The sequence below is a fragment of the Somniosus microcephalus genome, chromosome 7, assembly GCF_052327205.1.
Source record: "Somniosus microcephalus isolate GS21.2 chromosome 7, FLI_Smic_1.0, whole genome shotgun sequence".
Classification (NCBI taxonomy): domain Eukaryota; kingdom Metazoa; phylum Chordata; class Chondrichthyes; order Squaliformes; family Somniosidae; genus Somniosus; species Somniosus microcephalus.
This window is the reverse complement of record NC_140993.1, coordinates 59,194,879-59,222,113: the sequence shown is the minus strand read 5'-3', so window position 1 is coordinate 59,222,113 and position 27,235 is coordinate 59,194,879.

The window sequence follows — 27,235 nt, the reverse complement described above, 5'->3', positions numbered from 1 at the left end:
ATCCAAGTCATTGAAATATATCAAGCAAAGCAATGGTCCTAGAACCGACCCCTGGGGAACACCACTGTATACCTTCATCCAGCACTAAAAACAACTGTTCACCACTACTCTCTGTTTCCTGTCACTTAGCCAATTTCATATCCATGCAGCCACTGTCCCTTTTATTCCATGGGCTTCAACTTTGCTGGTAAGCCTAGTATGTGGCACCTTTTGGAAATCTATGTACACCACATCAACCGCATTGCCCTCATCAACCCTCTCTGTTACCTGATCAAAAACTCGATCAAGCTGGTTAAAAACGATTTGCATTCAACAAATCCATGCTGGCTTTCCTTAATTAATCCACACTTGTACAAGTGACTGTTAATTTTGTCCCTGATTACTGTTTCTAAAAGCTTTCCCACTACCGAGGTTAAACTAACTGGCCTATAGTTGCTGGGTTTATCTTTACATCCTTTTTTGAACAAGGATGTAACATTTGCTATTCTCCAGTCCTCTGGCACCATCCCCATTTCTAAGGAGTGGAAGATTATGGCCAGTACCTCCATGATTTCTTCCTTCACTTCCCTCAAGGTCCTAGGATGCATCCCATCCGGTCCTGGTGACTTATCTACTTTAAGTGCAGCCAGCCTTTCTAGTACCTCGTGATGTAATAAAACTCACTACGCACTTGGTTTGAGTATAAAGCAAGGCTTTAATCAACTTGTTTCAAAACATGGTGGTCTAGTTATCTTTCACTAGTTCCTGTTTACAAAATGTCCTGGGCAAGCTGGGCCCAGGCCCAAGTATTCATACTCCTTGGATGGTGCCACCAGATGGCCGTCCAGTGTTATTTCATGAGTCTTTCTTCGTGGATCGTAAGATTCATAACACCTCGTCTTTATCAATTCTTACCCCACCCAGTATCTTCTCTACCTCCTCCTTCACTATGTCCATGGCAGCATCTTCTTCCTTGGTGAAGACAGATGCAAAGTACTCATTTAGCACCTCAGCTATACCCTCTGCCTCCATGTGTAGGTCTCCTTTTTGGTCCCTAATTGGCCCCACCCCTCCTCTTACTACTCGTTTACTATTTATATGCCTATAGAAGACTTTTGGATTACTTTTTATGTTAGTGGCCATTCTATTCTCATGCCCTCTCTTTGCCCCTCTTATTTTCTTTTTCACTTTTCCTCTGAACTTTCTATATTTAGCCTGATTCTCAGATGTATTCGCGACCTGATATCTGTCGTACGCGCGCTTTTTCTGCTTCCTCTGCCTCTTCTTGATCAACCACTGGTTGAGCAGGCTGTACTCCTTGGATGTGTGAAATGAGGAAGGCACAAGGGTGGAGTTGAGGTTAGGGGAGGGCAGGAAAGCAAGAGGTGCATGCAAGAAGGAGGATAACGTATGAGGATACCTGGAGCTTGTATTCTTTCAGCCCTGCCGCTGGCCAAGGGCGCAGGCATGCCCCTGTCAAGGATGGCCAGCACTATCTCCTCCAAAGGGGTGAGGTGTAGCTAGGAATGGGAGGTGCACCTCGTGTTTGGTACAGATTGTTCGTAGGTGAGTGATTGGAAGGGGGGGGGTGGTCATGCATTGAGAAGTGTGTGAGGGCAGTTAGTAGGAGATAGCTTTTGAAGATGCATTCACTGACCTTGACCACCGGTCTGAGATCATGAAACTTCTTTGGGCACTGGAGCCAGGTCATGGTGGCGACACTGCTTCGGTGATGTGGTCCCACATCATTCTTCCTGGAGGGCCTCATGGCCCCTGTGAGTAGAGAACCTTGCTTGCTGTGTTGTCCCCCCTGCACAAAGCTGGAGTGCTGCGTGCGAGACATTGAGTGCCCCTTTCCTGGCTTGCTGAGCCATTTGTGTTAGTGCTGAACCACTTTTCCCATTTTTTTAGGTGTGGAAGGCAATTCAGCTTTAAGAGCTGGAGACTCCCATTCAGGAATTCTTTTTAATGTTATTTTTTTTCTCCAGAAAGCAGTTCAACTGTAAGGGCTAAAAACTGCATATTTTTACATCATGTTTTATTTGATTCATTTCAGAAGCTAATGCTAATTAGTACCCAGCGCCACCATTTTCGGCAGCCGTTAAAACCCGGCTGCGGTGGCACCGGCAGCTTTTTTGGCGGTCACCAATTACTAGGCCAGAGACTTTAGCTGATAGACATTTGGCTACAAGCTTTCTTTCTCCCAGCCTCATGGATATCTCAGCTGTCCTCCATGGCTATGTTAGAGTGTGGGGAGTGATTTCTCTGAGGACTTTATGGCAGCTAATTGGATGAGATAATACTTTGAAACATACGGATTCTCACATAACCAAAGTGCAAGAAAGGTATAAAAAGAGGGGTGATAGAATAGATACCTCAGAATTCAAAAAGGCTTGGCCATCCGATTTGTTCTAATGTGTGAATTCTCCGGTACATAGGAACATAGCAACAGGAGTAGGGCATTCAACCCCTCGAGCCTGTTCTACCATTCAATGAGATCATGGCTGATCTGCGACCTAACTCCATATACCTGCATTCTGGTAAACCTACGCTGCATTCCCTCCAAGGCCAATATATCCTTCCTAAGGTGTGTTGCCCAGAACTGCTCACAGTACTCCAGCTGTGGTCTAACCAGGGTTTTGTATAGCTGCAGCATAACTTCTACCCACTTGTATTCTAACCCTCTAGATATAAAGGCCAGCATCCCATTAGCCTTTTTGATTATTTTCTGTACCTGTTCATGATATTTTAATGATCTATGTACCTGGACCCCCAAGTCTCTCTGGGCATCCACTGTTTTTAGCTTTTCACCATTTAGAAAGTACCCTGTTCTATCCTTTTTGAGTCCAAAGTGGATGACCTCACACATTGAAATCTATTTGCCACAGTTTGCCCATTTACTTAATCTGTCAATATCCTTTTGTAATTTTATGCTTTCACCAACACTGCGTACAATGCTGCCTATCTTTGTGTCATTGACAAATTTGGATGTATGGATTTCTATGCCATCATCTAAGCCATTAATAAATACTGTGAATAGTTGAGGCCCCAACACAGATCCCTGTGGGACACCACTCGTCACTTCCTGCCAATTAGAGAACCTGCCCATTATCCCTACTCTCTGTCTCCTGCCGCTCAGCCAATTTCCTAACCAGGTCAATAATTTGCCTTCAATTCCATGGGCTTCTACCTTAGTTAACAGTCTCTTATGAGGGATTTCTGGAGGTCCATATAAATAATATCCATAGACATTCCCCTGTCCAGTATTTTAGTCACCTCCTCAAAAAATTCAAGCAGGTTTGTCAGGCATGACCCACCTTTCACAATTCCATGCTGGCTCTCTGATCAGCTTAAAATTTTCAAGGTGTTCAGTCACCCTGTCCTTAATTATAGACTAGTAATTTTCTGACAACAGATGTTAGGCTAACTGTTCTATAATTCCCTGGTTTCCCTGTTTCGCCATTCTTAAGTAACGGAGTGACATGCGGTAATTCTCATAAGTGTAATCTTAAGTATATGTGTAATTGTTATTAATAATGATTATCATTGTATGCTTAATTCCTATGAAAGTCAATAAATGCCTTTGAACCCTATTTTCTTATGGAGTAATTTACAAATTTATAAGAGGGAACATCCATTCCCTAACAGTATTTGCAGTGACAGTATTCATCTTTGAGGTCATAGGGCTAGAAATTTGGCTGCTTTGCGCCTCCCGTTAGCACCTGCAGGGGGCGGTAACAGGACACGAAGGAGTTTTCGTCTGGGTGCAGCGAATTTAGCAATGCCCCCGAACTTCCCTGGCGGTTTTGCGCTGGCGCTAACACTTACCGCCTCGGTCTCTAGATTGTGATCGTGACATCATTCAAGTGCGCAGCGCCCCGTTATCGCCCTGGATGTGAAATTCGCTCCCACCCCCGCTGCATCACCGGACGTCAACAACGGCAGCAACAGGAGGCATTGTCACCTTGGCTGGTCGCTTGGGGAATGATAATTAAAGGCAGTGGTGGTCAGATGGACCAAACTTTATTCTTCGCACCAGTCTGTTGCCTGCTGAAAGTTTTTGAAGCCTCACTGCGGCGCGATGCCTAAGCCCTCCACTCTCTGAGAGTGATTGGGGCTGTAATGGAAGTTGTGCAGGTCCCCTGGCCCCACAGAACTAAGAAGAAGAATGTTGCAAACCATCATTGGCCCTTCCCTTTAGGCGAGGGAAGGAGCCTCTGATGCCAGCAGCCCTGCACTGCACATTCTTCAGCGCTCTGCCGCTACCGCCCCCTCACACACTTTAGCGCCCTAAAGTGGTTAGCGCTTGATTTAGCGCTCTACTTCCCTCTTGTTGCGCTAAAACTGAATTTCGCGGGAGGCGAGAATGATTCGTGCCCCAAACAGGGCTATACCGAATTTCTCCCCCTAAGTATTTGCAATGAGAGTGCACATTCTTGAGGGCATAATATTTACAGTGTGAGTATTCTATGAAGTTCACAAGATTTACAGTGAGATTACTCCATGAAGTTCACAGGATTTAATGAAATTATTCTATGAAGTTCCCAGTTTTCGCAGTGAGAGGACTCCAACAAGTTCACAGTATTTGCAGTGTGGTCTTCCGACTTCCTTGAATTAATGGTTGTTGCCATAACAGTACTAGTTCATGCTGTTTTCCTGTTAAGATATCGATTTTCTTTTTTACGAGTTTAGACTTTGATTTCATTTCGGCTCTATATCATATAATTTTGCTGCAAGTCCTAATGTGGAAGTAACTTTAATAGACCATGGCTGAGGGATTCCACACGGTTTGTTGTACCATTTTTAGGCCTATGGAAAATGAGTTGTGCTCACTGATTGTCTGGAAAGGTGTTTATGCTAACATTTCCTGGGTCAGCTCATCCGCAAAGCCATTTGATTAATGATTGTCGCAAAACCCATGTAAAATGACTCAGTTTGTAAATAAATTGCCTTGTGTAGAACTGAGCCATACAAACCAGGAAGACCTGGACAACACAAAAACAAAATACTGCAGATGCTAGAAATCTGAAATAAAAAGAAAAAATGCTGGAAATACTCCAGGCAGCATCCGTGGAGAGAAAAATGGAGTTAATGTTTCAGGTCGATGACCTTTTGTCAGAACTAGAAAAAGTTAGAGATATAACAGGTTTTAGGCAAGTGGAGAGGCATGGAAGGTCGGGAGGGAAGGAAAGGACAAAAGGGAAGGTCTGTGATAGGGTGGAAGGCAGGAGAGATTAAATGACAAAAGGTATGATTGTGCAAGGCAAAATGAGATGGTAATGGGACAAGTAAAGAAACAAAAGATGGGTCTGGAAGAGGTGTAAATGGGAATAGCAGAATCATTAACAGCTGCTGTCTGAAAAAATTGAGGCAGAGGTTATGATCTGAAATTGTTGAACTCGATGTTGAGTACAGAAGGCTGTATAGTGCCTAGTCAAAAGATGATCTGCAAAATTGATTGTCACCATGTACCTTAGTGCCTGGAGGAAACAGCGACAGGGTCAGCTAGCATGAAGCACCAAGTAGCCGGCTCCAGGGACATTATTTAAAGGGATCAACAATAATGAGTCACAGCTATAGGTTAGTGGAGTTTCAGTGCTTTCTTGTCAGTTTCACATAAACTAACGTTATTTAGTATCAGGAGTGTTGTGGCAACTAAAAAGTAACTACATTTATTCTTTAAAAAATCAATCTGCTACACTTGGTTACATTAATGGGGGCTGTACTGGCAGTCGACCTCACCCTCCAGGATCTACGGTGGAGGGAGCGGAGGCAGCGAGAAAGACTGGAACATGTGCCCAGAGGGTGGAGGAGGGCCATTAGGGCTCTCAACAAGAGACCTTACCCTCCGAGGGTATTCCGAGAGCACTTCTCCTACCTCCAATTAAGTGAGAAGCAGTGTATTAGTGGTCATAGAACTCTGCCACCTTCTGCCTCAGATCAGGGCGAACACGGCTCTCTCAGTGGCAGTCAAGGTCACCGTCGCCCTCAATTTCTTTGCCAGCAGATCCTTCCAGTCTGCAACAGGAGACATAGCTAACATCTAGCAGTTCGCCTTCCATCGCTGGATCCGGGAGGTCACAGAGGCTCTCTACAGTAGGAGAACAGACTACATTTCCTTCCCCATCACCAGAGAAAAGCAGGATGAGCGTGCATGTGCTTTGCCAGGATAACGGGATTCCCGATGGTGCTGGGCGCCAGTGACTGCACCCATGTGGCTGTGTGGGCACCGCATAAAAATCCTAAGGTCTTCCGTAACTGCAAAGGCTACCACTCACCTAATGTGCAATTGGTGTGCAACCACAGACAGCGGATCCTCAATGTCAATGCCCGCTATCCTGGCAGCAGCCACGATGCCTTCATCCTGCGCCAGACTGGTGTGCCAGTACTCTTCCAGCCATCACGTCATGCTCGCAGCTGGTTGCTTGGAGACAAGGGCTATCCACTCTCCACCTGGCTCATGACTCCCCTCCGCAACCCCAACATTCCTGCCCAGATGTTGTGTCGCTTCCGCCTGTGCTGTAATGGAAGCTGCCACATCACTCATCACACGCGGCATAAAGTCTGGGTTGCCACAGTCTCTCTGGGAGTCTACCATCCTTTGCAGACTGGAAATGATGGTCTCCACGGTGTGCGCAGAACTCTGTGTAATGTTGGAGGTGGACACCTCCACGCTACCATTGCCGAGAGGCTCTCGGGCACCCTTGCCATTGCACTTATCATCTCCATGTGCATGCCCATCACCTTTCTTCTAAAAGCTTCCCCATCAAGGTCCTCATCTGAGTCCTGTGCAGCAAAACTCGCACGCGAACTCACTCTCCGGGGAGCTGGCCCCCGAGCTATTCTTTCCCCCTGGCCTTGCTGCAGCCCACTCGTCCCCGTTGCCTCACCCTGTGCAGATCCCGCTATTAGACTAGCCTCTAAAGAATGCGTAGTGCCAGTATCTGAGCTGGTGCCTGCGGGTGAGACATGCAGTGACGCGGTGTGCTCTTCCTCCTCCTCTTCTTCTGCCTTGCTCACAATGGTGCCCTCAGGGATAGGCTGCTCAGGTGCTTGCTCATTATCTGAAAGCATAAAGGCACTAGATTTGGGTTAAGGTGAGGGGAGGGGGTTTGAAAGGGAGAAATGCATGCATACAGCATGATTAGCTGGAAAGTGCGAAACGCTTGTGGGGTGAGGGGGAAGTGGGATGTGAGAAGAAGGAGTAGGAATGAACAACCGTTGTTGTCCTCAAAGGGGTCAATGTCGCCAGTGGCCACGGCGCCCACCACCTGGCACCCAATAACCTCCAGCACTCTGTTTTCCAATGCAGACAGTGGTTGAGTGTCAGCTTGTCCCCCACCTGCGCACTCCTGCTCCCTCCTATTGTGAACCATCTTGGCCTGCGAGAGAAAGGAAAGTGTGTGAGTGAGTGTGGAGCAATGTGTTTGGGTGATGTGCCTGCCATAGTTGAATAGCTGTCATTGTGTGCAAGGTGTGAGATGTGGGTGTGAGTGTTGGTGGGCAGAGATTGTTGGTGGGTGAGTGCTGGGGGTGTGGTGCTTTGGGCAGTGTGTGAAGACTGTGGTTCAGATGGCGGTATGTAGCATTTGTTGAAGGATTGACTCACCCTGACCACCCGAGTGAGGTCGTTAAATTTCTTCCTGCACTGTGTGTGGGTCCTGGGGACCACAGTGCTGCCCAAGATGTGCTGCGCTACCTCCCTCCCCATGGTGCGGAAGTCTTGCGGTGAGGGCCTCCTGCCATTTACCGGGTACAGCACGCCCTCTGTCTCTCCACAGCGAACACCAACTCCTCCAATGCTTGATCGCAGAATCTGTGGGCTCTCTCCCTGGGACATGGATCAGCCATGAGTACAGCTGCTTCAGTCCTCCGGCTCCTTTTCCTTGACCTGCTGCTGCTTGCTGAGGCAGCTGCACAGCCAGCAATGCTGAGAATGAGGTGCTGCAGCATCAATGAACCTCCCCTTTAAGTACTGAAAAAAGCCTGTGGCAATCATGACTTGTGATTAGACCTGATATTGGTCCAATGAGCTTTGGCTTTAAGACTTGAATTAGGTCTCCAATCATTTCTTTGAGCAGTGAGCACGAATTTTGCATGCAGTCTAAAGCATTAGCGCCTGGCGCTAATTCTCCAACTTTTCTAATGATACCGCCCATTCCTGGGCTATAATGAATTTCTAGCCTGTGGAGTTTAATCAAATAAAAATACACCACTAACCGCCACAAAGTATTGGTACACTTCCTGCTGCATGCATAGTATGGACAACCCTGTTTGTTAGGGCATTGGTTTTGGAGGGTTATCTGGAGCGGAGTACCCCTAGTGATATGGCTAGCCCGCTAGGCTCCATTACTGAACCAAGCTGGCAGGTCAATCATCAAGCGTGCCTAGAATGCTGCGGGCTTGTCTTACTCAGGTTTCAGATTTCCAAGCGTGCCAAAAAGATTTGGCTTGGTTTTGAACTTCCATCACCAGGATGTGTTATCTTGGAGTCACATTGACCCTAAAAAGACCCTTGTGCCAAGGAGGATAATCACTAATTGGCCATTAGACAACTGATAAGATAAGCTAAGCTGAGTCCTTGCTACACAGGCAGAAACCTCTCACTAGCAGATTGGCAAACAGTTAACTTCCTAAAATGTGTGAATCCATTGCAGCATCCTCTTGACAATATCCTTTTGAACAGTGGGTCAAGGGGAGTAACCTTCTGAAGAAATACAGAACATTAAATCGAGACAACCCATTTCTGTCATTTCTGTTGTTTGTCACCTGCAGCTTTGTGTACAAATAGACAGAAGCACACGCATGTGCACAGAGACACACATGCACAGACATACGCATGTAGCTGCACCTAGACACATGTGCATGCGCTGATACATGCAAACACAAGACATGCATGCGCACATTTGCACGTGTGCACACACACCTTTGCACATGTGCAGACACACATTTTTGGCTACAGGTTCAAAGGTATGCAAACACAGGCACACACACCTACACACAGGTGTTCTTGCTGCACATGCCTGCACACGCAAAATGCATGGTAATGCAGCTCAATCAATTGTTTGAGAGAAAAAATAAATCCAAGCACTTGGAATAAATAATGGTATTGGATACTTTGTTACACGGCCCTCTGATTGCATTTTCTTGATTTCTTACCGCTGTCCGCAAATAGGCTTCATCTTATTAAGAAACTGATGGAATTTGGGACCAGTGTTCTCCAGGAAAATTCTAATGTGAAAAAGAGTGGGGAAGGGGAGGGAATACCTAAGCAGGGTTAGAGAGACTCTCAGAGAGAGAGTGAAAAGAAGCAAAGAGGATGTTGCATGATTCACTCCAAAATCGAAGAGGATTACCTTGGTAGGCTCTGGTTAGGCAAGCCCTGGCTTTTTATCGCATTCAAACATGTTGCTAATTCAGCAGAGCTGTGTGGCTGTGAGCTGGACTCTTGCTAATTGCTGTATCACTCGCCCAGCATGAACAGAGAAGAAGCTTAAATCCTCTCATTGCCTGCTGTAACAGGGATTACCGCTCTGGCACAGGCAGTGACCTGGAAAAGCTGCAGTTCTCCCCAATGAAGGGAAGGGGAGGGGAGAGTCACATCACTTTTCTACAGTAGCAGCACTTAATAAGCGCTGGCGTGATGCCCAGTGCCATGGATGTGTCTTGTGATGTGGTCAATTACTCTATCTGATGGACAACTCCTTTCACAATCGCTATTGATACTAGGAGAGAGGAGGCTGCAGCAAACCTTAGCAACACCATACATGTCTGACTGTGTCAAAAGATTTGTTTCCCCCGCAACTCCCTAATTTACTCCCATTGTCTCCTGACTTACCATGAAACATTGTCCAGTACTTTATGCAAGTGGTCATGTGTGATCCTTAACAGCAGGGTCCAAAAAATGTACCGCCCTCCTCCCCTTCCCTAGGTGTTGCAACTGCACGCTAGCGATATGTATGTCTATGTACAAATGAACAGATGTCTCCGGTCAGCTCATTTGCAAAGTTCTCTTGAGCTCTTTGATGCATCACTTATGCTGTAGACTTAAGTCACACCTGTCCGTTTCTGCATATCCTTGGAGATTGACCGTAGCTTGCACGCTGGTACGATGTTCCTCAGGGATTTTTTTATTTTCAGAGGAGTCCCCATGAGTTCTGCATCCCATGAATCTGAAGCTATAGGCAGCCTTTTCGTCAGCCTCAACCACTCTGCACTCCTCCCACTCGCTTGTGCTCTGTGAATCACTACCGCTGTCTATTGTTCCCTCCTGGGTGAAGGTATCTGATCTGGTGTTGGGAGTGAAAAAGCAAGTGATGAAGTGGTGAGTTCAAGAGGTTTGGGACTGGGGTAGCATAGGTGGCCTCTGCAGGAACTCATGGGTGGGCGTAAGTTCAAATTAATCTCCTTCATCTCCCTATTCATCATCATCCTCTTCGTCTTCCTCATCATCGTCATTCACAAGGAGGTAGTTGTGGTTCTGTTCATCCTTCTTATCATGACCATCATCACCATTATCATCTTCCTCCTCCTGCTGTGGTGGATCTGCATGACACAAGCTAAGAATGGGTGAGCAATAACATCTCAGAATAAGGAGACATAGAAGGGGGTGGAAGCTTGTGGTCCTATGATGCTTCATAACGATGCCATGACGATAGGGTAGGTACTCAGTCATTACCAATGTACTCCCCGCCCCTCCCACCAACTTTGCCATCTCCCATGGCAAGAGTAGAGTGCTTCTCCACAAGCTCCAAGGCCTTCTCTTTGTAGGGCATGAGATGTTTCAGGTTGGGGGGGCTCCCTCCAGTGGCCTGCCTCTTATAGACATGTGCCATTTTCACCTGGAACATGAGCAAATTAAGTGAAGGCTGGCAGTTGAGGAGTGTGTGCCAAGTGGCATGGGAAAGCTGAAGTAAGAGATGTGGGGGTATCACATTGTTGAAGTGGAAGAAGAGGATTTAGGGGTTGTGCATGGTAAGTAATTGCTGTTTGGGAGATGGGGAGCCATACTGTAAGATCATGAGGCAGTGCCCCCCACCTTAATCAGAGTACACTGCGAAGGGTTAGTTGTACAGCTCTTACTTTTACAGGGTGAAGAGTGTGCTGGTTCCCAGAGTAGCCAAGGAAGAAACGAGAGAGTGGCCGTTGTATTCATTTGCCTGCCTTGGTCAGGTTTTATGGCACTGGTCTGCAGTCCTGGTGAACGAATTGGCACTCAATGGTAGTGCCACTTCCATCCACATGGTCAAATGATCTTTATTGGTAGGTTTTCTGCCATTGACACCAAGAAGAAAGAAAGGCACTTGCATTTACATAGCACCTTTCACAACCTCAAGAAATCCCAAAGTGCTTTACAGCCAGTGAAGTACTTTGAAGTGTAGTCACTGTTGTAATGTAGGCAATGTGGCAGTCAATTTGTGCACAGCAAGCTCCCACAAATAACAATGTGACGATGACCAGATAATCTGTTTTAGTGATGTTGGTTGAGGGACAAAGATTGGCCAGGACACCGGGAGAACGCCGCTGCTCTTCTTCAAAGTAGCACCATTTGATCTTTTACTTCCACCTAAGAGGGAAGATGGGGCCTCAGTTTAACATCTCACCCAAAAGACAGCACCTCCGACAGTGCAGCACTCCCTCAGTACTGCAGTGGACTTCTATGCTCAAGTCTCTAGAGTGGGACTTGAACCCATAACCTTCTGGTTCAGAGGTGACAGTGCTACCACTGAGCGGTTTAAGGTCTCATCCGCAAGGCTCTGTCTCTTTTATATTTCATCCGCGTGGCTGGCACCTGAATGAAAAGCAAAAACGGCAGTGGTCACTCACCTGAGACAGGAACAGCAGTGCAACAGCGCCCTTTGGTGACTCTGTCTGAATATGGTCATAACAAGGTTTGCAACTGGCAAAGATTTCTGGCTCATGACACAACAACACCAACTTGCATTTATATAGCGCGTTTAACGTAGTAAAACTGTCCCAAGGCACTTCACAGAAACATAATCAGACAAAATTTGACACCGAGTCTCATAACCAGATATTAGGACAATTAGAGGTAGGTTTTGAAACCTATAAAGATAGGATAGTTTGAGGAATTTTGGCAGTTTTAGGCTGGCTTCATTCAGAAATGTTAGGTTTTAAGTAGTGTGACAGCAAACATGAGCAGTCATTGAAACATATAAGATTCTGAGAGGGCTTGACAACATAGATGCTGAGAGGCCACATGTCAAGTAAAGGAAAGAGTAGGGTTTATGTACAAAATGCACAGCTCCATCCAGGCAGCCTCCCCAGAAAGGGTCTATATCTGAAATGTTAACTTGCCTTTTCTCGCTATAGGTGCTGATTGATCTGTTGTGTATTTGCAGAATTTACTCTTCTTATTTTATCCCTCATCCTGCATTATCTCTCCCACCCCACCCCACCCAGTTGTGGTAGTTTGATCTCAGACCAGAGTATATCCTAAAATTCAAGCAAAGAAACATAGAAGATAGGAGCAGGAGTAGGCCATTCGGCCCTTCGAGCCTGCTCCGCCATTCAATGAGATCATGGCTGATCATCCAAATTCAGTACCCTGTCCCTGCCTTCTCCCCATATCCCTTGATCCCTTTAGCCTTAAGAAATATATCCAACTCTTTCTTGAATATATTTAATGAACTGGCCTCCACCGCCCTCTGTGGCAGAGAATTCCACAGGTTCACCACTCTCTGGGTGAAGAAATTCCTCCTCATTTCAGTCCTAAATGTCTTACCCCTTATTCTTAGACTATGACCCCTGGTTCTGGACTCCCCGGCCATCATAAACATCCTTCCTGCATCTAGTCTGTCCAGGCCTGACAGAATTTTATAGGTTTCGATGAGATCCCCTCTCAATCTTCTAAACTCCAGTGAGTATAAGCCCAATCGACACAATCTCTCCTCATACGTCATTCCTGCCATCCCAGGTATCAGTCTGGTGAATCTTCGCTGCACTCCTTCCATGGCAAGAATGTCCTTCCTCAGGTAAGGCGACCAAAACTGCACACAGTACTCCAGGTGCGGTCTCACCAAGGCCCTGTACAACTGTAGCAAGACATCCTTGTTCCTGTACTCGCACCCTCTTGCTACGAAGGCCAACATACCATTTGCCTTCTTAACCGCCTGCTGCACCTGCATGCTTACCTTCAGCGACTGGTGCACAAGAACACCCAGGTCTCTTTGCACTTCCCCTTCTCCCAATCTATTGCCATTCAAATAATAATCTGCCTTCCTGTTTTTGCCACCAAAGTGGATAACCTCACATTTATCCACATTATAGTGCATTTGCCATGTTTCTGCCCAATCACCCAACCTGTCCAAATCGCACTGGAGTTTCACGACACCCTCCTCACAGCTTACCCTCCCACCCAGCTTTGTGTCGTCTGCAAATTTGGAGATACTACATCCAATTCCCTCGTCCAGATCATTAATATATATTGTGAACAGCTGGGGTCCTAGGACCGATCCTTGCGGTACCCCACTAGTCACTACCTGCCACTCGGAAAACGACCCGTTTATTCCAACTCTTTGCTTTCTGTCCGCCAACCAGTTCTCTATCCAAGTCAATACCTTGCCCCTTGCCCCCAATCCCATGTGCCTTAATTTTGCACGCTAATCTCTTACGTGGGACCTTATCGAAAGCCTTCTGAAAGTCCAAATACACCACATCCACTGGTTCTCCCTTATCTATTTTACCAGTTACATCCTCAAAAAATTCCAGTAGACTAGTCAAGCATGATTTACCTTTGTAAATCCATGTTGACTTTGTCCGATCCTGTCACTGCTTACCAAGTGCTCTGCTATTACATCTTTTATAATAGATTCTAGCATTTTCCCCACTACCGATGTCAGGCTTACCAGTCTATAATTCCCCGCTTTTTCTCGACCACCATTTTTGAATAGTGTGGTAACATTAGCTACCCTCCAATCCATGGGTACTGTTCCAGAGTCTATCGAGTTCTGGAAGATGACCAGCAATGCATCTACTATTTCCAGGGCCACTTCCTTAAGTACCCTGGGATGTAGATTATCAGGCCCTGGGGATTTATTGGCCTTTAGTCCCATCAATTTTCCTAACACCATTTCCCTACAAATACTGATTTCTTTCAGTTCCACCCTTTCATCAGGCCCTATGTTCCCCGGCATCTCTGGGAGGTTATTTGTGTCCTCCTTTGTGAAGACAGAACCAAAGTATGAATTTAGTTGGTCTGCCATTTCTTTGTTTCCCATTATAAATTCCCCTGATTCTGACTGTAAGGGACCTATGCTTGACTTCACCAATCTTTTTCTCTTCACATATCTATAAAAGCTTTTACAGTCAGTTTTTATGTTCCCTGATAGCTTACTCTCATATTCTATTTTCCCTTTCTTAATTAATGCCTCTGTCCTCCTTTGTTGAATCCTAAACTGCTCCCAATCCTCAGGATTATTGCTTTTTCTGGCCAATTTATATGTCGTCTCCTTGGATCTTATGCTATCCCTAATTTCCCTTGTTAGCCACGGTTGAGTCAACTTTTAAAAATTTTTTTTATGCCAAACTGGGATGAACAAATTCTGTAGCTCATCCATTCGGTCTTTGAATGTTTGCCATTGCCTATCCACCGTCAACCCTTTGAGTGCCATTCCCCAATCAATCCTACCCAACTCGCTCCTCAGACCATCGTAGTTTCCTTTATTTAAATTGAGGACCCTAGTCTCTGAGTCAACTACTTCATTCTCCATCTTAATGAAGAATTCGATCATATTATGATCGCTCAGACCCAAGGGGCCTCGTACAACAAGATTGCTAATTAATCCTTTGTCGTTACATAATACCCAGTCTAAGATGGCCTGATCTCTGGTTGGTTCCTCGACATATTGGTCCAGGAAACCATCCCGTAAACACTCCAGGAATTCCTCCTCCACAGTATTGTTACTGATTTGGTTGGCCCAATCTATATGTAGATTAAAGTCACCCATGATGACTGCTGTGCCCTTATTGCACACTTCTTTAATTTCCCTTTTAATGCCATCCCCAACCTCCGCCTTACTGTTGGGAGGTCTATATACCACTCCCACTAATGTTTTTTTCCCCTTAGTATTTCTCAATTCTACCCATACAGATTCTGCAGCAACCTTAAGTCTCATCCAATCAAATTAATCTAACTATTGTGGGTCTGGCAACCTCTGTCTGGAACCTTGCAGTGTGTAGAGGCTTTTTAAAGTGGCACGTCCCTCACTGAAAAGGGGGGAATTACTTTAGGAGTACACCTGCAGCTGTCAGCATTGGTTCATTGATGCTACTCTCACGAAATGTATGGGTCCTGTAGTGTATGTACCTTTAAGGGGAGAACTACTTTTTACAGCTCCTGTATACTGTAGTACCGGCAGTGACCACACCTGTATATAAACCCTGAGTAGGGATCTGTACTGTTAGTTTTTGAGAGACCCTCACCCAGTAAACACCTGTTGATTGTTCCTCTGCAGTCTCTGTCTATTTGTTGAAGGACACCATACATCAAGATTCACGGATTTAACGTTGGCGCCGAGTCGATTCGAACCTATCTGCAACTCTGCAGAAGAAGGCCGATGCCAGGGGCACGGGCGTCGACCATCCAGCGGAGACTCCAGCGAGACGGGCTGGCAGCAGGCACGGCGCAGACCCTTCCCGGACGGCGGTGGCTGGAGCCAACCGACGGCAGAGGGGAAGGCCGAGCAGCGTCGACGGGGTAAGAGAGAGGGTAAAGCGCACAGGGCGCAGCCGGGGTTGAAGACCGAGCGGCGTCAACGAGAGAGGCGCGCAGGAAAACGCGCAGAGCGCAGCCGGTGTTCAAGGGCTGAGCAGCGTCTGCGGGGGAAGAAAGGAAAGCGCGGGAGACGCCATTTGAGCCGCAGCGGAGAAGAAGGGAGAGCGCGGGAGACGCCATTTTTGAGCCGCAGCAGAGAAGAAGGGAGAGCGCGGGAGATGCCATTTTTAGCCAGTCTAACCACACCCAGGGATGCTGAAGAGTGGCAGTGTCACAGCGTTCGACAATGAAGTCGAAGATTGGGCGACATATGTGGAACGCATAGAAGTGTACTGCAAGGCGAATGAAGTGCCAGATGCCAGGAAAGCACTGGTACTGTTGAATTCCATGGGTGCAAAAACATATGGCTTACTGCAAAACCTAGTAACCCCAGAGAGGCCAGTGGAAAAGGATTTTGAAAGCTTAGTGGCAATCCTACAGGACCACTTAAACCCCAGACCGCTGCTGATAGCAGAAAGATTTAAGTTTCACAAAAGGAACCAGCATAAAGATGAAAGTAATGCTGAGTATTTAACGGAACTGCGCAAGCTATTGAAACACTGCCAGTTTGGAACGGGACTAGCAGATACTTTAAGGGACAAGTTTGTGTGTGGGCTTCAAAGAGAAGGAGACCCGAAATGACCCGACACTGTCTCGGGTATATGACTTGACAGTGAAGGGATGGCCAACACATGGCGACTCACTGTTGCCAGCATTCTCATCCAGAAGAGAACAGCTGTCAGTATGCCAGGGGACCTTGATGTGTGGATTCCGAGTGGTAATTCCACCCAAGTTAAGGGAGAGAGTGCTCAATGAGCTTCACGAAGGCCATCTGGGAGGGGTGAAAATGAAAAGCCTTGCTAGGGCTTATGTGTGGTGGCCGGGGATCGATCAGCAAATCGAGGACCTGACAAAGAGCTGCTCAGGATGCCAGAAGGTCCAAAATGCACCACCACATGCCCCTCTACACCCATGGGAGTGGCCCTCCTCTCCATGGCAATGGGTGCACATTGATTTTGCTGGTCCATTCATGGACTCAATGTTTTTAATAGCCGTGGATGCGCACTCGAAATGGCCTGAGGTGATCAAAATGTCCTCCACCACCACAGAGAAAACGATTGCAGTCCTACGGACCATATTTGCCAGGAACGGCTTGCCAGAGCAGATTTGCTCTGATAACGGACCACAGTTTGTGTCCGAAGAGTTTCGGAAATTTATGAAAAGGAATGGGGTAAGGCATTACACATTCGCCCCATATCATCCAGCCACAAATGGATTGGCTGAGAGGTTCGTACAAACCTTTAAAAATGCAGTAAGGGCCATGTGCGATAACGACATTCTACTGCAGCATAAGGTGGACAATTTCCTGTTAGCCTACAGAGATGCGACACATGCAGTCACCAACCAGACACCGGCCATGATGTTCTTTAACCGAAGGTTGAGATCTCGTCTGGATTTGCTCAGACCAAATGTATGAAGAGATGTTGAGAATAAGCAATTCCAGCACATCAATGAGAATCCGACAAGAAGCTTCAATGTAGGGCAACCAGTCTTGGCCCACGACTATCGAACAGAGAAATGGCAACCAGGAACGATATGCACACGGCAGGGGCCACTAATGTACACAGTGGATGTTGGGGAGAACATTGTGAGACGCCATGTCGACCAGATCCTAGAGTCACAGTAACGAGTCAACCCCATGTCTCGCGTACCTGGTAATGAACCCAACATACAGGTAGCATCTACCCCAGAAACAGTAGCATCGGAAGCTGATGAACCAACCGACGACAAGGGGCCAGAATCGCCTCCGCACCAAGAGCAAGACACTCAGGGAAGGCGCTATCCAGAAAGGATCAGGAAGCCGCCCCACAGACTGAATTTATAAATGGACTATTTTCAGTTAATGTTGCATGTTAAAAGTGTTAATTGTTAAATGAATGTTATGGTACTGTTAATCTAAAAGGGGAGGAATTGTAGTGTATGTACCTTTAAGGGGAGAACTACTTTTTACAGCTCCTGTATACTGTAGTACCGGCAGTGACCACACCTGTATATAAACCCTGAGTAGGGATCTGTACTGTTAGTTTTTGAGAGACCCTCATCTAGTAAACACCTGTTGATTGTTCCTCTGCAGTCTCTGTCTATTTGTTGAAGGACACCATACATCAAGATTCACGGATTTAACAGGTTCAAGTCCTACACCAGAGACTGGAGCACATAACTTCAGTGTACAACTAAGAGATCCTTTCAGGTGATACGGTATGTTAAACTGAGGCTCTGCCTGCCTTTTCAGGTGGATGTAAAAGATACCATGATACTATTCAAAGAGAAGCAGGGGAATTCTCCTGGTGTCCTGGCCAATATTTATCCCTTAACCAATATCACTAAAACTGAAATAACAGAAAATGCTGGAAAAACTCAGCACGTCAGGCTACATCCGTGGAGAGAAATTTGAGTTGACGTTTCGGGTTGGACCCTTCTTCAAAACTGGAAACTAAAACTGATTGCCTGGCCATTTATTTTCTGCTGTTTGTGGGAACTTGCTCTGCATAAATTGGTTGCTGTATTTCCTCATATTACAACTTCAAAAGTACATCCAGCATCTGTTGATAGAGAAACAGAGTTAACGTTTCAGGTCGATGACCCTTCATCAGAACCTGAAACGTTAACTCTGTTTCTCTCTCCGCAGATGCTGCCTGACGAGCTGAGTGTTTCCAACATTTTCTGTTTTTATTTCAGATTTCCAACAGCCGCAGTATTTTGTTTTTGTTCAAAAGTACATCATTGGCTGTAAAATCCCTTGCAATATCCTAAGGTTGTGGAAAGTGCTTTCTTCCTTATTCTCTCTCTACCCTATTTTATTCATTTTAATTTAACTTTTTTACTCCTCAATTTATCCTTTTATTCCTACAAATTTAAAGAGCAAACTCACCAATCCTGTGGTCCCAGCAGTCAGCCATTCAAAAGAAAATGGGTCAGAGACAAGGCAACAACAGTGTAGTGTTGATGTTCTGACCTGCGCTGCCTTCCATCACAGCAGTACAGGATAAATGAATTTACACTTAAGTTTTAAACTTTTCACACATCTGTTTTCTTCTGGTTTCTAGCCTCCATTTTGGAGGCAGAACCAACATTGCAACCAGGCCAGCCATTGTTTCTCATATGTGAAAGTCTGAAAGGGTAGCTGCGAGTGAGTATACAGTCAGTGGACCCAATGCTTGAGCAGCATTCGGACCAGAAAACTGGGCTACGGTGCTCAGAGGGATAAGATACAAGGGCTAGAAACTGGTGTAACCCAGTGAAGTCCAATCTGCAAGCGTCTAATGAGGCCGGTGGCAGGACCATGACAGATTGGTCTGCCGGCCTCATTAAGAGAATACCGATGAGTTAGGGACGCTATTTATGGCACCAGAAGCACGTCGCCAGTTGCGGGAGTGGGGGAGAGAGCGGTAGGATCTGCCTGCTTAGACGACGGCTGAGGGTCTCAGGAGAGCCCAGGGGGAGGCAATCCGGAAAGGGGGGGGTGGGGAGGCAAATGGTGGCTGGCAGTGGGCCCACGGTTTGAATGTGGAGCCGGGAAGGGCACTCCTGCTCCATCCAACGCCACAATAAGAGAAGTCAAAAACCTTAAACTTACCTTTTGGGTGACAGCCTCCAGCAGTCCCTACAAGGACCCTTGGTTTGGCTGCTGAGTGCCTGAAAAAACTGACCGCAGCAGGCACAGCGCATCCTGCAGTCAGGTGCAAACCAATTTCTCAAAGGGGTCTGAAACAGGTGTAGCGCCCCGAGTTGCGTATGCAATGGGGCCTAACACCAGTTTCGGGCACCCGCCCTGGACGCCAACTGAGCAGCCCTATGCAACATGGCATTCGGTGCACTTCTGCTCCAGAGTGAGTGCGCAGACACTGCCTGCCTGCCTGTAAAAGTGGCGTAACCCGTTCCTATTTCTAGGCCATGATATACACTGGATTTTTAAATAAACTGAATCTTGCTGCTGGAAACCTGTGAGAGTTGGATTTATCTGAGAATTCTCCACCTGACTAATTATTTCAATTGGTGTTCCAATACCCCCTCCCCACATTGTGTGACCCCTTCCGCTCTTGGATCGCCCTAGATATTACTTTGACAGGATTGCTCTTAGCCATTAATGATATACCTATTATCAGTGGATGGAAGAGCAAACACATTCTTCTCATCATTTTCCTTGTGTTGGGTTAATATCCTCCTGATGATAATTTCAGTCTGATTGATCATTTACACTGATTATGACATAACGACTGAATAATTGTATCTGACGTGGATTCATTGAATGCATCTCATTAATGGGGACTCGCTGCATTGACTGGGTCCATCTAGTGCCAATGGCTCAAAGTTTATTTGGACTGACGGTTTGTTTTAAGAGATTTGATGATTGTTAAAGTGGGAAAGAATCTTACTATCAGTAAAGAGGAAGTCTTGCAATCGGAAATCCCTTCTAAATTAGAGTCTTAACATCAAGACCTTTTTTAAAGACCGGGTCCAGGAATTTCTTCGGAGCTTGGCCGGAAGTGAAGTGGATACTCCATGGTTCAGTCGCACTTCTGGCAATGTTCGCAGAGCGGGAGCGCCTCGGAAGAAATTCCTGGCCAGACCTCACCCTCAGGACCCATTTTAAAGAGTTTTACCATAAGCACCTAAATCACAATCTCTTGCAAACTCCTTCATTATGAATTTAAAAAAAGAACCAAGCTGTCTATGATTTGGAACAGCATGGAGATTTGGCAGTGCACCTATTAGACAAATCGAATCTATATATATAAAGCGATACTTCTGTCATTCTGTCTGTCTATCTGTCTATCTGTCTGTCATTTCCTGTGCGTGTTACGGGTATGCACTCGAAAGTTACAGGGCGTACCTACGCGCGCGTTACCTCCAAAGAAAGCTTACGCTTCAGAGACGGTTTTAAGCGTATTTACTTTTCGGTCGGACGAAAATTGTTCGCGCCTTATACAAAAAACCTTCAAAATTAAACTCATTATCTGCTAGCATTGATTGACTGACATCAAGGTTCCACCAATCCTGTTCCGTCACGATTGACCAATCCTACAGTACGGTCCCCTGATGGTTGGCCAATCGGTGTGTGTGTGGGCGGGACTATTCGTTTTCATCTCGGGGAGCTGCCATCCATTGTTTGACTACCAGTTTCCAGCTCAAATGACTTCACCTTCCAGCTAAAATGACTTTCAAAGTTAGTTTCTCTTTTAAAAATAACATAAGATTTACCAAAAACGTTTTATAAGTACTTTCACTTTTATTTTTCAACCTTTTAAAAGGTAGACATACAGGGACACAGACAGGGCCCTAAGCCTCCCACTCGATTTAAAATGTTGCCCAGCACCAGATTCACAAAGGGACACAGACAGGGCCCCAAAGCCATAAGTAGTTTCACTTTCATTTTTCAACCTTTTAAAAGGTAGACATACAGGGACACACACAGGGCCCTAAAGCCTGCCACTCGATTTAAAATGTTGCCCAGCACCAGATTCACAAAGGGACACAGACAGGGCCCCAAAGCCTGGCACTCGATTTAAACCGCCTGCCCCAAAACAGCCCCGGCAACGCCGGGCTCCCCAGCTAGTAAAAGTATAAAGAGACGTTAAGGGCCAACTGGGCGCTCTCAGCAGGGAGTGGCACTGGCAGGGAGCGCTCTTTGGGGAATCAGATCCCTCTACAGTGCGTGGTGGGGTAAACAGCAGACAGACCTAAGAATTTGACACTGAGCCAATCCCAAGCCTCAGATAGTGCCATTGTGCTATTATGCTGACACACTGAACTGGATCAGCATGCCCAGCAGGTCACAGAAAGGTCAGTGTTCCACTGGCAGATTGAGAGACCCACGGAAATTGTGTCTCCACTGTCGTTGGCTGTATGGGGGTTGGGTTCCAAGGGAGTTCCCAGGTTCCCCTAGGAATTATGACCATTATGCCATTGTATAGCCCCAGTGGAACTCATGCCAGATCTCAGCTGGCCCCAGAATGCCCCGATAACTTGTCTAGACTAATGCATTCAGCCTTGGAGGGGATCGATTACCTTTATTTAAACTGATTTGTGCTCTGTTAAGAGCTGAAGGACAAAGAAAACCAGGCTGACACTTCAGTGCAGTACTGAGGGAGCGCTGTCTGAGGCGCCATCTTTCGGATGAGCTATTAAAATGAGGCCCCGTCTGCCCTTTCAGGTGGATGAAAAGATCCCACAGCACTGTTCGAAGAAGCGCAAGGGAGATCTTCCTGGTGTCCTGGCCAATATTTATTCTTCAATCAATACTTAAAACAGATTATCTAGTCATTTATCTCATTGTTGTTTGTGGGAGCTTGCTGTGCGCAAATTGGCTTCCACGTTTCCAGCATTAGAACAGTGACTACACTTCAAAAGTACTTAATTGCTGTTAAGTGCTTTGAGTCATCCTGAAGTCATGAAAGGTGCTATGTAAATGCAAGTTCTTTCTTTATATACTTCTATGTTATGCCACCTTTAGTTCAGTCTTTCTTGACAGCTCAGCCCCCTGGCTGTCAGGTTAAGCCGCTTCTCTGCTCTAAATGAAGGGCTTGAATGTTTCCCTTATGCTTTGGTAACCAAAAACTGGACACAACACTCTAGATGTGGTCTGACCAGGGCAAGTATACTGTTTGAGATTGACATCCTGTGCCTGTCTCTACTGATATTCTCTTTGATTTGTTGATTGCTGCTCTGCAGTGACTGGACACGTTAAGCTTAGATTTACCACACCATCACATCGGCTCCAAGTGAGCTCGCTGCAATTGTGCCAACGAGTCCCTGCTCCATCATTCCTGAACCACACATGCAGCTGGTCTCCCGGCTGTCCTACTGTCCAGCAGCTTCTCCTGGGTTTGTGGTGAAGTCCAGTACTCCTTTATAGTGACCCATGCTATTTTCCCCCTACTCTATTGCTAACAATAGGCCTGACCCAGGCTTCAGTCGTGCTCTGGCCATATTAGACTTTGCAGAGCTTGAACATCCCCTCCCCCCTCTCAGCGCATGGATCGGAAAGTCTTGTCAATTCTCCATTAGTAATAGAAGAATGTACAGGATTTCTTTCCCAACTATCTATCCATTTCCTTCTTGAATTTGCCAACAGTCTGCACCTCCACTACATCCTTGGGCAGTCTGTTCACCAACCTGTGTGTGAAATAGTTGAATCTGAACTGTGTTTTCCTCTATACTCTTTGTGCTGGATCTTGTATAGAGTTTGTGGTTATGCCACAAGATTCGAGGGCATCCAATATTAGTGTCCATGCAAATCTTTCTCACATATGACTGACTTACTGCACGTATTCAACATTTCCTGTTTTGATTACACGCAGTAATCAGATCTCAGGGGTGCCTCGAATGAAGACAGAGCACACGTTTTGAACCCCTCGGTTAGATAAAGTGCACTCCCTTCTATTCTTTTTCCTCTAAATATCTCCTCTGCGGGCTAGTCACACTGCGCTTTTCCACGGTTCCAGCTTGGTGACATCCCTGAAATCTGGTCACCATAACCTGCAATAGGGTCACAGAACACACAAAAGCAGAAGGTAATTTAATCTTATTGCAAACAAGTCCATTTATTATTTCACTGAAAGGTCCAGCCAAGTATGTAGATCAGAGGTTGTTGATTAAATGTGGACATATTCTTCTCATCACTGAAGCTCTTCCCCACTGGGCAGAATGCTGCATGTATCTGGAGTACATTGAGAACCCATAAGCATTAATTAAAATGTACACACAAGAGTGGTGTCAAGCAACCTGACCTGCACTGTACAAAGATATCCATCTCCATCATTTTGCTCATTGTTCTTCCTCGGTTTTTACACTATTAATTCTGAAGAGGAAATAGTAATGGCACTCAGATCAGACTGGGGGCCTGGGGTAAACCATTAAAAGGTCCTCATTGTCTGTACCCTGGCAGCGAGCTTTAGAAATAGATAACTGATGGTATTAATATTGCAGACAGAAATGCAAATCCAGCAGCTTGTGAATTAGGTCTTGGATTTTAGCCAAAGAGTATGTTATTAATCTGTAGGCCTCTGGGTCAGCCTTTGCAATGACATTGAATCCTCTGATGGTCTTGCAATATGTCTGCATTACCAGAGAGGTGAGCTCATAAAATTATATTGCTTTTTAAATTAAAAAATATACTTTGGCCTAGAAATTCGTTTGCCCCTGAAAACGGGTGCGGGAATCGTCCCACCACCTTCCTACCCTCCTTCAAGAGCCTCCTCAAACCCTACATCTTTACCTATACCTTTGGTCACTTCCCATGACTCTTCTTTCACTGGCTGTTTCTCCTCTGTGAATTACTTTAGTACATTTGGCATGGGATAAATTAAAGTTGCTGTTGGTGATGGGGGTGGTGTCCTGCACTATTGGCTCGAACATTTAATCTAAAAATTTTCAATAATAAATACATAAAGGATCTCCTCCCCCAATGGATCAGCAAGTTTATCCAGTGAGTAGCTGAGCCGATCACAGCTAGAGTGGCAGTAAAATAAAAAGAAAGACTTGCATTTATATAGCACCTTTCACGATCTCATGACTTCCCAAAGTGCTTTACAGCCAATGAAGTACTTTTTTTGAAGCGCAATCACTGTTGTAAAGTAGGAAACATGGCAGCCAATTTGCACACAGCAAGATCCCACAAAGAGCTATGAGATAAATGACTAGCTAATCTGTTTTTTTAATTATGTTGGAGGGATAAATATTGGCCCGGACACTGGGAAGGACATACCTGCTCTTGCTCGAAATAGTGCCATGGGATCTTTTACATCCACCTGATACAGCATCAGTTTAGCGCCTCATTCAAAGGATGGCACCTCCAACAGTGCCAAACTCCCTCAGTATTGGCACTGGAGTGTTAGTCTAGATTTTGTGCTCAGTTCTCTGGAGTGGGATTACAAACCTATCTTCTGACTCAGAAACAAGAGCGCTACCACTAAGCCACAAGTAGGGGTGCTAAAACTGGGTTTAGGGGAAAGGAATGAAGGAAGTTGCATTTATATTGCATCAGGTCTCAGAAATGTCCCAACATGCTTCATATAATGAATTACTTTGAAGTGCAGTCACAGTTGTTATATGCGTGACTAATAGGCATTTTATGCACAGCAAAATCCCATGAACATTAACATGATGAATGACCATCTAGTCTATTTATTGGTTGAGGACGTAACATTGGCCATGAAGTGAACTGATCTTCTTCAAATAGAGTTAATGGATCTTTAAAGTCCGTCTGAAGAAGCATTTGGGGTCTTGGTTTAACATCTCATCTGAAAGACGGAGGGGGAAAATCAGCCAGAGTTTCTACTCCAGATTGCTATCCGGTGACCCCTGCTGGATGCATGCGGTTGTGGATGTCAGCTGAGGACAGGATCAGTATTTGTTCAGGTGCTGTATTGGAAGATGGGTAGTGCCTGTGGCCCCAGCAAGAAGTCCATATCTTCACGAAAGGAAGGAAGGAGAGAAAAATTGGTAGAAAATTAACAAGGGGAAAATAATGTCCTTTTGTCAGATCTGCTGCTTTGGATTAAGCGTTGTGCTCAGGGAGGAGACAGTTATGCATATTCCATGTTTTACATACTTTTCTGATAGGAAACATGGTGTAGTGTCAGTAGAAACCCATTAATAAATAAATTTCAGACACAAGGTAGATACTACAGAAGCACCACTGAAACTGATACTTGGGAAAGCCTTTCTGGGTATGGGGTGAAGGATAATAATGTGACGGTAAAGTATAAGGGTGGCTTTTGCTCACCTTTATCCCCACAGAATGCCCACCTCCCACGGGCACAAATGTCACAAAAAGTGGGTGAGGCCCAGATTGTGGAGTCTGAGAATCCTGGAGGCAAGCTGTTGAATTATTACCACCAGGGCGTTTTAGTCCAATCAACTGATCACCAGAAGGTCCTGATTTCCAAGGCTCCACATGTAGCTGCATGTCTGGGAGGCCTGGAGCTATGTCTTGTTCTTATGCCTCTTCTGCTGGTGCTAGGCCCTGGTAAGGTGCAGGCCTGTGCACTAATCTTGTCTAGTGCAGGGCTGGGAAATCTGCCCTATACTGAGAAATGCAGGGACACAATGGAATACATTTATTCTTCCTTTTCACTAGTTTTTCTCCTATCTCCCATTATGCCCTCTTCAAGCTCATCTTGTCCATGGGACCCACCTCCTGCTCCCTTGACCCTATACCCACGGAACTGCTGACCACCCAACTTCCCTTCTTGGCCCCCATGTGAGCTGATATTGTAATGGTTCCCTCTCCTCAGATACTGTCCCCTCCCCTTCAAATCTGCCGTCATCAACCCTCGCCTAAAAAAAACCCACCTTTGACCCCTCTATCCTTGCAAACTACCGCCCCATCTCCAACCTCCCTATCCTCTCCAAAGACCTTGAACGTGTTGTCTCCTAAATCTGTGCCCATCTTTCTCACAACTTCATGTTTGAATCCCTTCAATCGGGTTTCTGCCCCTGCCACAGTACCGAAATGACCGCACCTTCCTCCTCCAATGCCGCTCCTCTGTCATCCAACTGGGTGAGTCTGCCCTCACCTGGTTCAATTCGTACCTATCCAGCCTTCAGCTGCCTAGGACCTAAGCTCTGAAATTCCCTCCTTAACCTCTCTGCCTCTCCAGCGCTCTCTCTTCCTTTAAGGTGCTCCTTAAAACCTCTCTTTGTCCAAGCTTTTGGATATCTGTCCTAATATCTGCTTATATGGCTCGGTGTCTGTAAGGCTCGCAAAATTATACAGATTCCCCCAAAGTAAGAAAAGAAGAGATATTGGACTGTTTGAAATAATATTGGGCCAAAGGGGACCTAAAATCAAAACCCCAGGAAGATTTGGCTAATTTAAAAGGCATGTTCAGGCCTGTGGAAAAGTTGCAACAAAAGGAATGGGTGGGACAGACAGTTTGAGTATTGGAAAAGGGGCCAGATTGTCTGAGAATGTTCTGGGCCATCCCAGTCATTCTACATAAAGACAATAAGCCCACAGAGAAGACTGTTCCCGCCGAAACTTACAGGGCCACCAAGAACATGAATAATACAATACATGTCAACAACCAACAAAAGAGAACCTGGCCCCAGCAGGAGAAAACAATCAAACAACAGTTTAAAACCACTCAAAGATTTCCAAAACACTTTGCACATTTTAAACTGATTTCAAAGCAATCCCAAAACCAGTTAAAAGCCAATTAAAAATAGATGGGACCATCCCCGAAACTCGATGGGAATTTAAACATATTAAAAATAACGAGCCCGCCAAAATTTACAAAGGACCAGAGGAGATTTGGTGGTCAGATAAGCCAGGCCTCAAAACAGTATAATTGAGGCCTGCCTGTTCAGTGAAACAGATCATGTTGCGTTCGAGAGACAGTACAGTTCACACAGTTGAGGACACAGCTTCAGAAGGCTCAAGTTCAGTACAGGAGAGAGAAAGTACGGTTTAGAAAA